Below are 12,529 nucleotides of genomic sequence, written 5' to 3' on the forward strand. Positions count from 1 at the left end.
AAAAAAAAAAAAAGACAAAAACATTCTCAGATTAACAAAACCTGAAGGAATTACCAATACCAGACCAACTCTTCAAGAAGTGCTGAAGAGAGTCCCATACCAGGAAAACTAAAGTCAGATACACAGAAATAAGAGTACATAAAACAATCAAGAAAATGGCCATCCTAGTGGCAGGAACAAGTCCAGAGTTGAATGTTAACTTCCAGAGTTTAAATGGAAAGATCAAACCACAGTAACACTGCAAATTCTGTAGAATAGAGATTAATTACATAAGACTGAATTGGTGAAATGGAATTTTTTGATTTTAGACTAAAACTCCACTGGTTTTCTTCTATGCTTTGATATCCAGATTTAAAGATTTTTGTCTTCTCTTGAACTGTTGATAGTTTTGTCTACCTACTATTTGCACTGAATCCTAACCTTTTTCCTGGCTTTAATTTTTAAGCAAATTTCTCTTAACATTTTTTTTATTTTGATCTATTAAAATTAAAACTGTTTTTCTTGAAATTAAAAAAGGCATTAAAAATACACCTATTTAATGACTGCAGTAAGCTATATAGCCCTAGTTAGGTACAACTTTATAGTATGTTCACTTTACTCACTGAGGTTTACGCCTGAAATCAGACATGTGTTCATAGATATGTACATATCAGCTGTGCTTGCTATTGAAAGTTTTTTTAAAATTAATTAAGCTCTTCAGTGAATTAATAAAATATAAGTTTTAAACAAATTTCTCTTAACATTGTTCGATTTTGATCTATTAAAACTAAAACTCTTTCTTCTTGAAATTAAAAAATGCATTAAAAATACCTATTTAATGACTTCAGTAAGCTATATAGCCCCGCTAAGTGCTACTTTATAGTATGCTCACTTTATTCACTGAGGTTTGTGCCTAAAGTCAAACATTTGTTCATAGATACATATATATCAGCTGTGCTTGCAATTGAATTTTTTAAATTAATTAAGAGCTTTAGTGAATCAATAAAATGTGAGGGAAAAAGGCATGGAAAACAATTATAGATACCAGAGAGAATGTGGGAAGATGGTGGGAAATGGCAGAGGGTGAAAGGTAGAGATTCAAGGAGAGGGGGAGCAAAATATATAAGAAACGAGAAATGGAAAATTATTGGTTGACAATAACATGTATGGTAATATCCTTCATTAAGCAAATATAAAGTGTATTCTGGTTGAAAAATCTTGTTTTGCATACTGTGTTTATGTACAGTGAGTGAATGTAAATAAATTAATTAAAATAAGTAAAATAAAATAAAAATAAATTGATACCAGAGGAATGGAGTATTTCTGTGACAAATACCTAAAAATGTGGAAGTGGCTTTGGAACTGGGTAATGGATAGAAGCTGGAACCATTTCGAAGTGAATGTTAGAAAAAGCTTTGCATTGCTGTGAACAAAATTTTGGTAGAAATAGGACTTCTACTGAAGTCTTAGATGGAAATAGGGGAGTTCTAAATGGAATCTAGAGGAAAGATCATCCTTGTTATAAAGCAGTTTAAAACAAACTGAGTTATGTTCACATCTTAGGATTTTATAAAAGGCAGATCTTAAGAATGATAAACTAGGATGTTTGATAGAAGAAATCTCAGAACCAGCAGATGGTGAAATGGTTAGGTCACTAGACTCCCATATGGCTGACCACAATTCAAGTCCTGAACCCAGAGGCTTAAAACTCATGCTAGGTGCATGTGTGTGTGTGCCCAAAATCCCAAGAGGAGAATGGAAGAAAATGGATTGCAGCATGGCCATCCCTCCTGGGAGGTGATCTCTCACTTTCTGTCTATCTGTCTGTCTCTCTCACTCTCTCTCTCTCTTTGGCAAGTACACATGCTATATAAGAAAAATCTCCCTTAAAAAAAGAAATATCTAATTAGGAAAAAGTTCAGTGTGCTGAATAATTTCTATTAATTGCTTATAATAAAATAAGAAAAAAAAGAAACAATTTAAAGATGGAATTTATAATCAAAATGGAAACAATACAAATATTTGGAAAATCCTCACACTGACCATGTAAAGAATGAAAAAGAATATTAGGAGAAAAATCCCAGGGTTTGGCGAAGCAACCATTTCAAAAGATTAATATCACTTGAAGATATCCAGGTGCTATTCATCAAGACAATGAAAGAATGATCCCAAAGGCATTTCAGAGATCTTCAGGGACACCCCTCCCAGCTCAGGTTTCTTAAGGACAGACAAGTCTTGGGAAATGGGAAGAAGACAACAGTAGGACCTGATGGCTTGCTATCCTTGGCCACCACAGGTTTCTGCTGCCCACATTTTGGTGTAGTGCTTGTTAACTGCCTCAGCTGTGCTTGAGTAGGTCCAGGTATGGCTTGAGCTATTACTCTGGAGGGCAGAGAATGTAACCTTCAGTGGTGTTCATGTGGTGCTAACTCTGAAAGAGTTGTAGAGACATAGCTGCCTCCATCTAGACTTTAAAGGATGATACAGACAGCCCCATTAGGGGAATGCTCAGCAAAACTATGGGATTGGCTGTCTCAAGACCCCTTCTAGTGTGCAGCGCCAACCCAGGAAAGAAGTAAGCATGCAACTTCAATGCATGAGAGTTGAAATGGGGACTATACTCAGCAAAGTTACAAGGTCAGCACTGCCCAAGGCCTCAGGGACCCAGCCTCTACACCAGTACGTCTACAAGGTGAGATGTGGAGTCAAAGGTCATTCTTAAGCTTTAAGATTTAATGTCATGTCCTGTATTGGGATTTTGACTTATCTGGGACCTGTTACTTATTTCTTCTTTTTCACTATGGTTTTATTTTGGAATAAAAATGTATATCCTTTGGCTGTCCCACCACTGTATTACTGTAGAAGCATGTAACTTGGTTGCTTTTACTGCTGAGAGATGTTTGATGCTGGAATGAGTTAAAACCTTTGGGGCTATTGGAATGGAACAACATGTGAGAGGATATACACTTTGGAAGCCAGGAGTGGAATGCTATGAACTGAGTATATCCCCACATATTTGTATGTTAGAAATTTAATCACCAATGCAACAGTGTTGGAAAGTAAGGCCTGATGGGAGGTGTTTAAGTCAGGTGGGCTTTGTCCTCATCAGTAGTTTAATGCCATTATAAAAGGGACTTATGGGAAAGGGCTCACTTTTTTGTGCTCTTCTGCCGTGAAAGGACATACAGTTCATTGCTCTCTTGCCCTTAGCCTTTCACCATATGAAGACATAGCAAGAAGGCCTCACCCGGTGTCGGTGCCTGGATCTTGTACTTCACCGCCTTTCGAACTGGGAGAGAACAGACTTTTGGATTTTTTAAAAATATAGTTTGTTTATTTGTTTGCTTCTTTTGCTATAGGGTACAAACACTTGACAGAGAGAGAAAGAGGGAAAGTGAGAAATCACCTCCCACGGGCATGGTCACACCACAATCCCTTCTTCCCCAGTCTCCTTTCAGGATTTTGGGCAGGAATGAAAAATGCACACATGCCCAGCATGTTTTACAAGCTGCCAAGTCTGGGACTTGAACTGCAGAGTGAGCCATGTGGGATCCAGCCACCTTGACCACTATACCACATGCTGGCCCAAAATTTCTATTTTTTATAAGTTACCCAGTCTCAGTTATTTTCATTCACACCGAATAAACAAAAAAAGCCACCATTCAAACCATTGAGGGCCCAGTAGGCCAAAGAGGTGGAGAAGGGGAGAATTCTCCCTTTTTCCTCTTTAACTGGCACATCTATCTTCTCCTGCCCTCAAACACTGGTGCTGCAGGTTCTTGGGCCTCTAACTCAGATTGAATGACACCACTGGTTCTGTGGTTCCCCTGCTTGCAGACAACAGATTATAGGACTTTGGGGCCACTATAATCATGTGAGCTAATTCTCATAACACAATTTCTCTTAAATATTCATACATCTATCCTATTTGTAAAGTTTCTCTAGAGAACCTTGATTAATACACTCATTAATATGATTGAAATCTTTAACACTGGGCTTTCTTCAAATTAATTTTCAAGCTGCTGGTTCCGGGACTCAATCCATATGCTATAGGCTGCCCCCAAGTTAATTTTTAGTTACCATAAAATAAATCTTAAAGATGATTTCTTGGGGACCAACAGGTAGTGTGGTAGTTAAGGCGCTGAACGCTCCCACATGGCCGATCACAGTTCAAGTCCCAGACCTGGTGACTTGCTTTCTCACTTTCCCTCTATTTCTTCCTCTATCTTTCTCTCTGGTCAAATTAAAATAAGTGAACAAATTAATAAAATTAAATAAATAATTCTTTTTTAAAAAAAAGATGATTTCTTTGAGAATGCAACTGTTTTACTACTTTTCAAGTCAGAAAGGTAAAGTAGTTTAGTACTATGGTTTTTATTATACAAAATCTTGCACACACTTACCTGACTACACTTACCTGGCTACAATCACCACATTTCAAAGATAAACCACTGTGTAAAATATTCAGATCACTTTTTCCCCAACATTTATCTATTTATTTATATTACTGAAAGATGCATACATTCTCTGCAAAGAAAGAGAGAAAGAGAAAGCACTCCTCAATGGGACATGATCATGCCCCAATCCTTTTTCCTCCATTTCTCCCTCCCATCAGGATCTTGGGCACACACATGCATTTCCCAGCACGTTTCTCAAGCTTCTGGGGCTGGGATTTGAACTGTAGTCAGCCATGGGAGATCCAGCTCCTGGGGCACTACATAATCTCTGTACTAGGAAGTTGGCCTTCTTTTATTCTCTTTAATTTTTATTTTTATTGCCAGAGGGCACATGTACTTACCAGAAAAAAAAGCGAGAGAATGAAAGCAAAAAAAAAAAAAAAAAAAAATCACCCTCCAATGGGGCATGATCAAGCCACAATACTTTCTCCTCTGTTTCTCCAACCTGTCAGAATTTGGGGCATGAACACACACATACACACAGCATATTTTCAAATCACAGGGGCAGAACTCAAACCACAGTCATCCATGTGGGATCCGGCTCCCTACGTACAGTGCTCAACTTCTGTGCTATGGGTCCAGCACTGTTAAATTCACTCTGATTGATACATTTTTCCAAAAATTTGGAATGTAATAAATTCATGTGAATGTTTGGTAGTTTTTCTTTTGTACCCCAGAGTACAGGCAGAACAGGTAAGGTGCTTTAATAACTAAACTGGAAAACACAATTAGCAAGCATTTCTTTTGCATCTTCATCTAGTATACATTTCTTCCCAACTGTCTAATCTCCAAGATTTTGTCCTTTTTACATTTAAAAGGGCCCACGAACTTTCACTTTAACGTACTTTAACATCATTGTATCATATAAAGTTGGAGTGGAGGGGATCATGCATTCAATTAGATAAGTAGTTGTAGTTGTTTGTCTTCTCTCTCTCTCTCTTTTTCTACAGAGATATTTTTGCTATAGGGTGCATACGTTCACCAGAGGGGTAGAGAGACTGAAAGTCAAAAATCATTCCCCAACCCCCAGGGGGGATGGCCATGCCCCAATCTCTTCTCTTACACTCTCCTCCTGGGATTTTGGGCATGCATGCACATACTCCCAGAGTGAGTCTCAAGTCGTGGAGGCTGGGATTCTAACCAGTCAACTATATGAGAGGTCAGTACCTTAACCACTAGCCACCTCCTGGCCCCTTAATTGTCTTCTCTTACAGCCACAACACAGACCTGTGATATTTATCTTTACCTGCAGTACAAGGGTTTCAAGTGTATTTATGGAAAGATAAGTGTGGAAAATTACTTTGTTATTTTTCTCCACTCTCCAAGTCATCTTTCAAACCAGGTATTCAAAAGCAGTGAGGTATCAATAAAAGTAGCATAGGTAGCACCATTCAGAGGCTCTGGTCTCAACTGGACTGATAGGGAGTGAATTAACAACAAGGAGAAGTTTCTTATTGCTTCTACATGAATTTATTTATTTTTATCTGGAACGTCACAACTATGTTTTTTCTAAATTTTGTGAGCAAAAGAGTAGTAGGGAACTTCCATTTTAAAATCAATTAATCTTCGGGCCAGCTGGTAGTGCAGTAGTTAAGGTGACTGGATCCCACATGGCCACCTGTGTGGTTTGAGTCCTGGATCACCACCTGGTGGCTTGAAAAACATGCTGGGCATGGGTGCTTGTGTGCCCAAAATCCCTATCGGAGAACAGAGAAGAAGGGATTATGGCATGGCCATCCCTCTAGGGGCGATTTCTCACTTTCTCTTTCTCTTTCTCTCTCTTTCTGTCTGTCTCTCTCTGGTGAGCACACACATCCTATCGTGGAAACCAAACCACTCAAAAAAAAAAAAAAAAAAAAAAAAAAAAAAAAAAAAAAAAAAAACCTGCATCTCTTTTCTTCTTGTAAGAAATATTCTTTACACTGAAATGCTGTTCATGATGTGCTGCTTAGGAGGAAAGGATTAGTGTTAATGTGGCAAAAGGAGGTCTATTAGGGACATTTCACAAAGCCGAAAAGGTAAGAGGTTCATTTGAGAAGAGGCAAATAGAAGCTAAAGGAATCAGGATCCTGAGCACCACAAAATCCCCCACAGATCCTAAACCACTGCACTGAATCCTAATAATGCCTTCCATTGCCCAGGCATCTCTGTAATTACCCAAAGACTAAACTAGACTCACATAGATACCGTCTAATAGATTCTCTGCTTTTCTTGAGCTTCTTCACCAAAATTTGAAAAGAAAAATATTGGACAACAGAAATCATTCAAAGTGTATCTCCATTCAGATTTACCAACATAGATGAAGCATGGCTCAGCTTGAGAGAGAGAGAGAGAGAGAGAGAAAGAGAACAATCCCAGTCCCAAAACAGCAACCCTATAAAACCCAGGATGCTAGAAACCACGGGGCAGTCAAATGCACAACCTATTATTCAATAACATATCCTACATCAAGTATGGTGCATCTGCATGAGCATGCCAGTTAAAAATAACCAGGTGTTGCTGTCCTAAATACAGGATGTCATTTGGTGTATCTATTAATTAACTTTCTGCTTATAGTTTTATTGGAAGATAAACATTTGAGCGAAAGCAAACTAAATTAATGAGCATTTGTTCTATCTTTGTTATGTACAACGCAACATGGGTGATACAAACAAATGTATGTCTAACTTACTCCAACCTAACAAGAGAGATAAGAAGAAATAATTGGGAAAAGTAAGGAGGACAAAAAAATTAAATAATAGTCCAATAGAAGAATAATTGTAAAGTAGTGGCTGGTAAAGTTTCAGGTAAGAGTTGGAAAGGAAGGAACAAATGACTTCAATTACACAGAGGAAGGTTTTCTGAAGAAGGCAGAGCTTGAGGTGGTCTTAAATAGAAAATGGATCTGAACAGGTGGAGAAGACGGAGGCATGGAGGGTAGAGGTGGCAGTCTGGGAGTATCGTCTGCCTGAGTTGATTCTCCACCTGGGGTAGATGTGGCTTAATCTTTCTAGACCTTAATTCCCTGATGGACAGGCTAATACCTGCATTGTAGGATTATTATGCAATGTGATGTAATTGTGATGTAATACTTATTATTTAATATAAATGTAAAATACCTAGAAGAGAGCTCAGGACATAGTAAGCACTCAACAAATTCTAGTTATTGTTAGCATTTCAGAGCTTTACACTGTAAGGGAAAACAGGAGTTATTCAAACAAAAAGCAAAGCGATTTATCTATAGTATTTATTCAAGGAAGTTAGTAGATATTCAAGTTGGAAATAGAAGGCGAGACTAGTGGTGAACTTTAGGCCATGGAGACACTGATGTTTCTTTTTCAAGTGAGGTATGTAGCAAGGTAAAAAATAATGTTAATGCACCCTACAATGTCTCCTAGGATAAATTAAAGAAGGCCTAGATGAGCTATTTGGATGGCTATTGGTAGAAAACTTTATCCCCAATAAAAATTCTCAGGGCCAGTTCTGTGGCATGGTGGTTAAGGTAGCCTGATGCCACATGGCCAACTGCAAAGGTCAAGTCTTGAACTCAGCAGCTTGAAAAACACATTGGGCGCATGTGTGTGTGCCCAAAATCCCAAGAGAAGAATAGAAGAGAGGAGACTGCAGCGTGGCTATCCCACTTGGTGGGGGAGGAGGGTACTTTCTCATTTTCTTTCTCTGCCTTCAGTGAGTACAAGTGCCCTACAGCAAAATTGAAAAAGAACAAAAGAAAAGAAACATTCACAGATGTAAGCAGTCTTACTGGAATCTTGTTCATGGTAATGCATTACACTAATGAATAAATAAAGGCTAATTCTCCAAAGCGACTACAGTAGACAATAAAAACTTAAGCTGAACATACTCCCTGCTGACAGGACAACCAAACCACATGGCTGACTTCTTTGCCAGGGGTTGAACTGGGCACTGGGCTTGGGTAGGAGCAAGGTGAAGGTCAACACAGGAGGCTGAGACAGGGTTTGTGCTCTTGTGCTGTGGTCATCTCCTAGGCAGAGAGGAAACTGAGCGAATGTCAATTAGTCTGATAGCAAAGGGTTTCGTTGGAAATACGAAGGCGGGGGGATCATAGGAGATGCAACCACAAAGCCTTGTCTCTGGAGGAGGTGAGAGCTGAGATAAGCCCTGAGAAATGAGAAGGGTCAAACTCTGCACTGCCTTACTCAGCTACTCCTGGGCCTGCCTTTGTTTCTGCTCTACAAGACTTTGACCCAGTTCCGTACTGACCAGGTATTTACATGGTGCCATAGCTTTGCAAACTGAACGTGGCTCTGCTTCCTGCCTATTACAGACTGTGGCAGCAGAGAGGACACATGGGTCACCAGCAATCTAAGCAAGTGAAGGTCCCATCTCCCATGGTGCAGATTTTCAGTTTTATCTATGCCAAGAAGCACTTTCTGAGAAGCCCCCTTGTGAATACTGTGCCTAGTCTGAAGGGCTGTGGAGAGGAGTGAGGCATCACTCTGAATTCCTTCTCCTCTACGAACTGCACAGGCTGGAATCTAAAATGTGATCTTGGATGTCAAGCAGATTGGATTATGAATCCTGGCTCTACCACCCAATGACCGGGAGACTCCTCCCAACCTCTGTTTCCTGTAGGAAACTGAAGGTGACCTCAGTGCCAGCTTCCTAGGATTGTGAGGATGAAATGAGGTGACGCTTGCTGGCAGTATCAGCTGCTACTGCCCTCACCCATCCTTGCTAGATTTCACACCACCTGTCCAGACAAGCAACATCATTCCCAAATTCTCCTTGAGTCAATGTCCTTGGTAATTAGGCCACACTCTACCTTTAAATATTTCTTGGATTTCCTCAGCACTCTAGTTCAGGCTCCGTTGTCGGTGCCCAATTGCCACACTGGCTCTTGTCTGCTTTTCTGCTTCAGGACTCACCTCCCTCCAAACCATTCTCCCTGTACTGCTAGGTTAGTATTTTCTATAAAGTTTGCCACTCTCCCACTAATATCCTTCAGAGACTCTTTCGTTAGTATGGAGTACAACATCTGAACACTTGAGTGAGGTCTTTTTGATCTGGACGTTGCTCACCTCCCCAGCCCCACTGCCAACCATAACACTCTCGACTCCTCAGCCATGCTGAGCTGGTGCTGTTCCCAGATGGTCGTGCTGCCTCTCACCACTGGTCTTTGCATACATAGTTGCTTCTGGCTGAAATAGTACCCCTCCCCAAGTGTCTGTTGACACACCTTAGCCCAATACTTGCCTTCTTCCTTCATGACTTGGTTCAACAGTCGTTACTTCCAAGAAGCTTGCTTGCTTTCTCTTTCTTTCTTGTTTTAGAGAGATTTTTGTGATAAAGTGTATGCACTCACCAGAGAGACAGAAAGCAAGAAATCACCCCTCACCGGGGATGGCCACACTGCAATCTCTTCTCCTCCATTCTCCTCTTGGGATTTTGGGTACGCACACACACATACTGTGTGAATTTTAAGCCGCCAGGTCTGAGATTCGAATCATGATCAACTACATGGAAGTCCAGCAACATAACCATTATGCTATCAACTGGTCCCTCCTCCATGAAGCTTTCTATCACCCTCTCACCCGACCCAAACCTCATATTTCCATAATATGTATTTATGAACAGAAGAATAGCTATAATCTCCTATTCATAAGTAACAAAAGTAAAACTGAAAATGTATTATCTGATACTGAAGAAGCTAAGTAGCTTTACTGGAGCTCAGAGAGAGATAACGACTGAGGTTGCTAGAGGGAGGAGAGATTCAGTGGGGAAGGTGAGATTTAAGCTGAAACCATGCTGCCTCCTAATGACCTTGGGTAGATTCAAGAAGCAGAAGTGAGAAGACCTGAAAAGTACCTATTCGATTTATCATGAAACCCAGAATGAATGCAGCAGGTTCAAGAACCCCTTCTGAAGATGCCGGTCAACAGGCTCGTCTTCCTTCCACTGTTAGGCATCGGTAGAGGTTTACATCCATTGGAAATGAGTTGATCTAGTAGTTGTGCCCTGATAAGCACAGAGCGTGCTCCTGTGTGGCCCAGAACACTTTCTGCGCAAGGCTGGAAAGGAACTAGCCTGAGAGTGGCTCTCACCCAGGAGATGGGATCTGGGGTCCACCTGGCAAAATGAGCAGCAGAGGACGGCCTGAGTATGCATGACTAGGGAAGACTAGAAGGAGGAAAAACAAAAGGAATCTTTGAGAATCAGGATGGGACAGAAAAAGGACTGCAGAGTTTGAGGTCAGTGATAATCTGGACTAAATCAGGACTTGGTTGTGTTTCTTCAGGTGGGTGTCAATCTCTTCGTCTGTGAAAAGAGTCAAAGTCGACCCATCTCCTGGGGTCGTCATGAGGAACAGAAGCAGCCGTATATGTAGGGGGTTCCCAGGGGACTCAGTATCTGCTCTTCTGATAGCTACGGAGGCTGAGTGCAAACAGGAAGAGAGTCTGCCTCCCACGTGGCTGGGGAGTTGGGATGGAAAGGACTGCTTGGGCCTGACATCAAAGTGGGCCCCCTCCCCCAAACAAAGGTGCCCCCCCCCCCCCCGCCTACTGCATTGACTTAACCCACAGGGTCAGCGACTGGAAAAAATCCCAGCAAATTCTCAGCAGTGAAAGGAGGTTCAGAGCTGTGGGAAGCCACGCCTAGCACGAGGACCACACAGAGCCCCCACGGCCAGCAAACCCACTGCCCTGGCAACTGCTTTCCAGCCTCTCGTGAAGCCTTGGGGTGAAAGAGGGCAGAGGCACTGCAATGTTCTTCGAGGGCTCATTTTCATTTATTTTTTTTTCTTTATTTTTTTAATTTATTATTTTATTTTATACATTCAACCACATTATTATTTGGCTTACAAAATAGATATTTCAATAGGCGAACATTTCTCCCCTAGTACAGTTGATAAAACTACAAAATATCTTCAACAGATAATACCACATTTCTTTGTGCCATTAATGCTTTGCCTCCCTATTTCATTTTCATTTCTTAGATGAGTTTCAAGAAACAAAAACCCAACACCAGCAGGAGTTCCCACCACCCTTACCCACCCTGGAAAATCCTTGGGAGGGTCTGAGTGCACAGACCCCTCTGGACAGAACATAGCAGGGGTTTCTTCCTCTCTAATAAGCACTGGGGATGGAGGAACTGTCGCCACAGCCAGCTTCAGGAGGATGAAAAGCATGACAGTCAGAACTGGGTTCATGGTGCAGGGGACTGATTCCTGGCAGAGGAGTTGATTCAAATATGACGAATGAAAAGATTTGTACCATGCATCAGGTTATTCTCTTAGGAAATGTAAAAAGCAAATATAAATAAATGCAACAGGAAAGACTGCACGCATGCTGTGCCCACCAAAATGGCCAAAGCCAGGCTTGAATATTTATAAACTATGCTTGAGCACAGCCCAAAGACAGCCGAATAGTGCTCCAGTGGCCTCGCACTGTCCGGTGACGTCATCATCAGGCCGTCGGTCACTGACTTGTTTCATGCCAGGTGCTTTGCACGGGTTTGTGCAGAGTGTGAGCAAAGGATCTCAGGAGGACAAAGTGTGAGGTATGAGGCATGCAGAGCACAAGGGCATACACTGACAGACAGGTCAGGGAAGCAGTGGACAGACTGGGCGAAGCAAAGTCTTACCAGCAGGAGAGAGGTGGCCTCCCAGCGCCTGGGCAGGGCAGAGCCAGGCCGGCCTCCTAGCAGCAGCACTGCTTCTGGCAGCAGCACTTCTGCTGGCAACAGCCCTTCCCACAGCCGCAGCCACATGAGCCACAGCCACAGGATTTTTATCTTGCCATAGATGTTTCAGAGGAGAAAGAATATCAAACTTGACCCATAGGAAATAAGTTACTACTGAGCCAGCTGGTGGTGTGGTAGTTAAGGTGGCTGGATCCCACATGGCTAACCACGAGGTTTGAATCCCGAACTCAGCAGCTTTGAAAACACAGCAGGCACATGTGCATATGTGCCCAATGTCCCGGGAGCAGAATGGAGGGATTGTGGCATGGCCATACTCCTTGGGAGGTGCTTTCTCACTTTCTCCCTCTCTCTGTCTTTCTCTGGTGAACACATATGCCCTATAGCAAAATTTAAAGTAAAGGAAATAAAATTTATTTACAAAAAGTAACTAT

The sequence above is a fragment of the Tupaia chinensis genome, unplaced genomic scaffold (genome assembly GCF_000334495.1).
Source record: "Tupaia chinensis unplaced genomic scaffold, TupChi_1.0 Scaffold000066_1, whole genome shotgun sequence".
Taxonomy (NCBI): domain Eukaryota; kingdom Metazoa; phylum Chordata; class Mammalia; order Scandentia; family Tupaiidae; genus Tupaia; species Tupaia belangeri.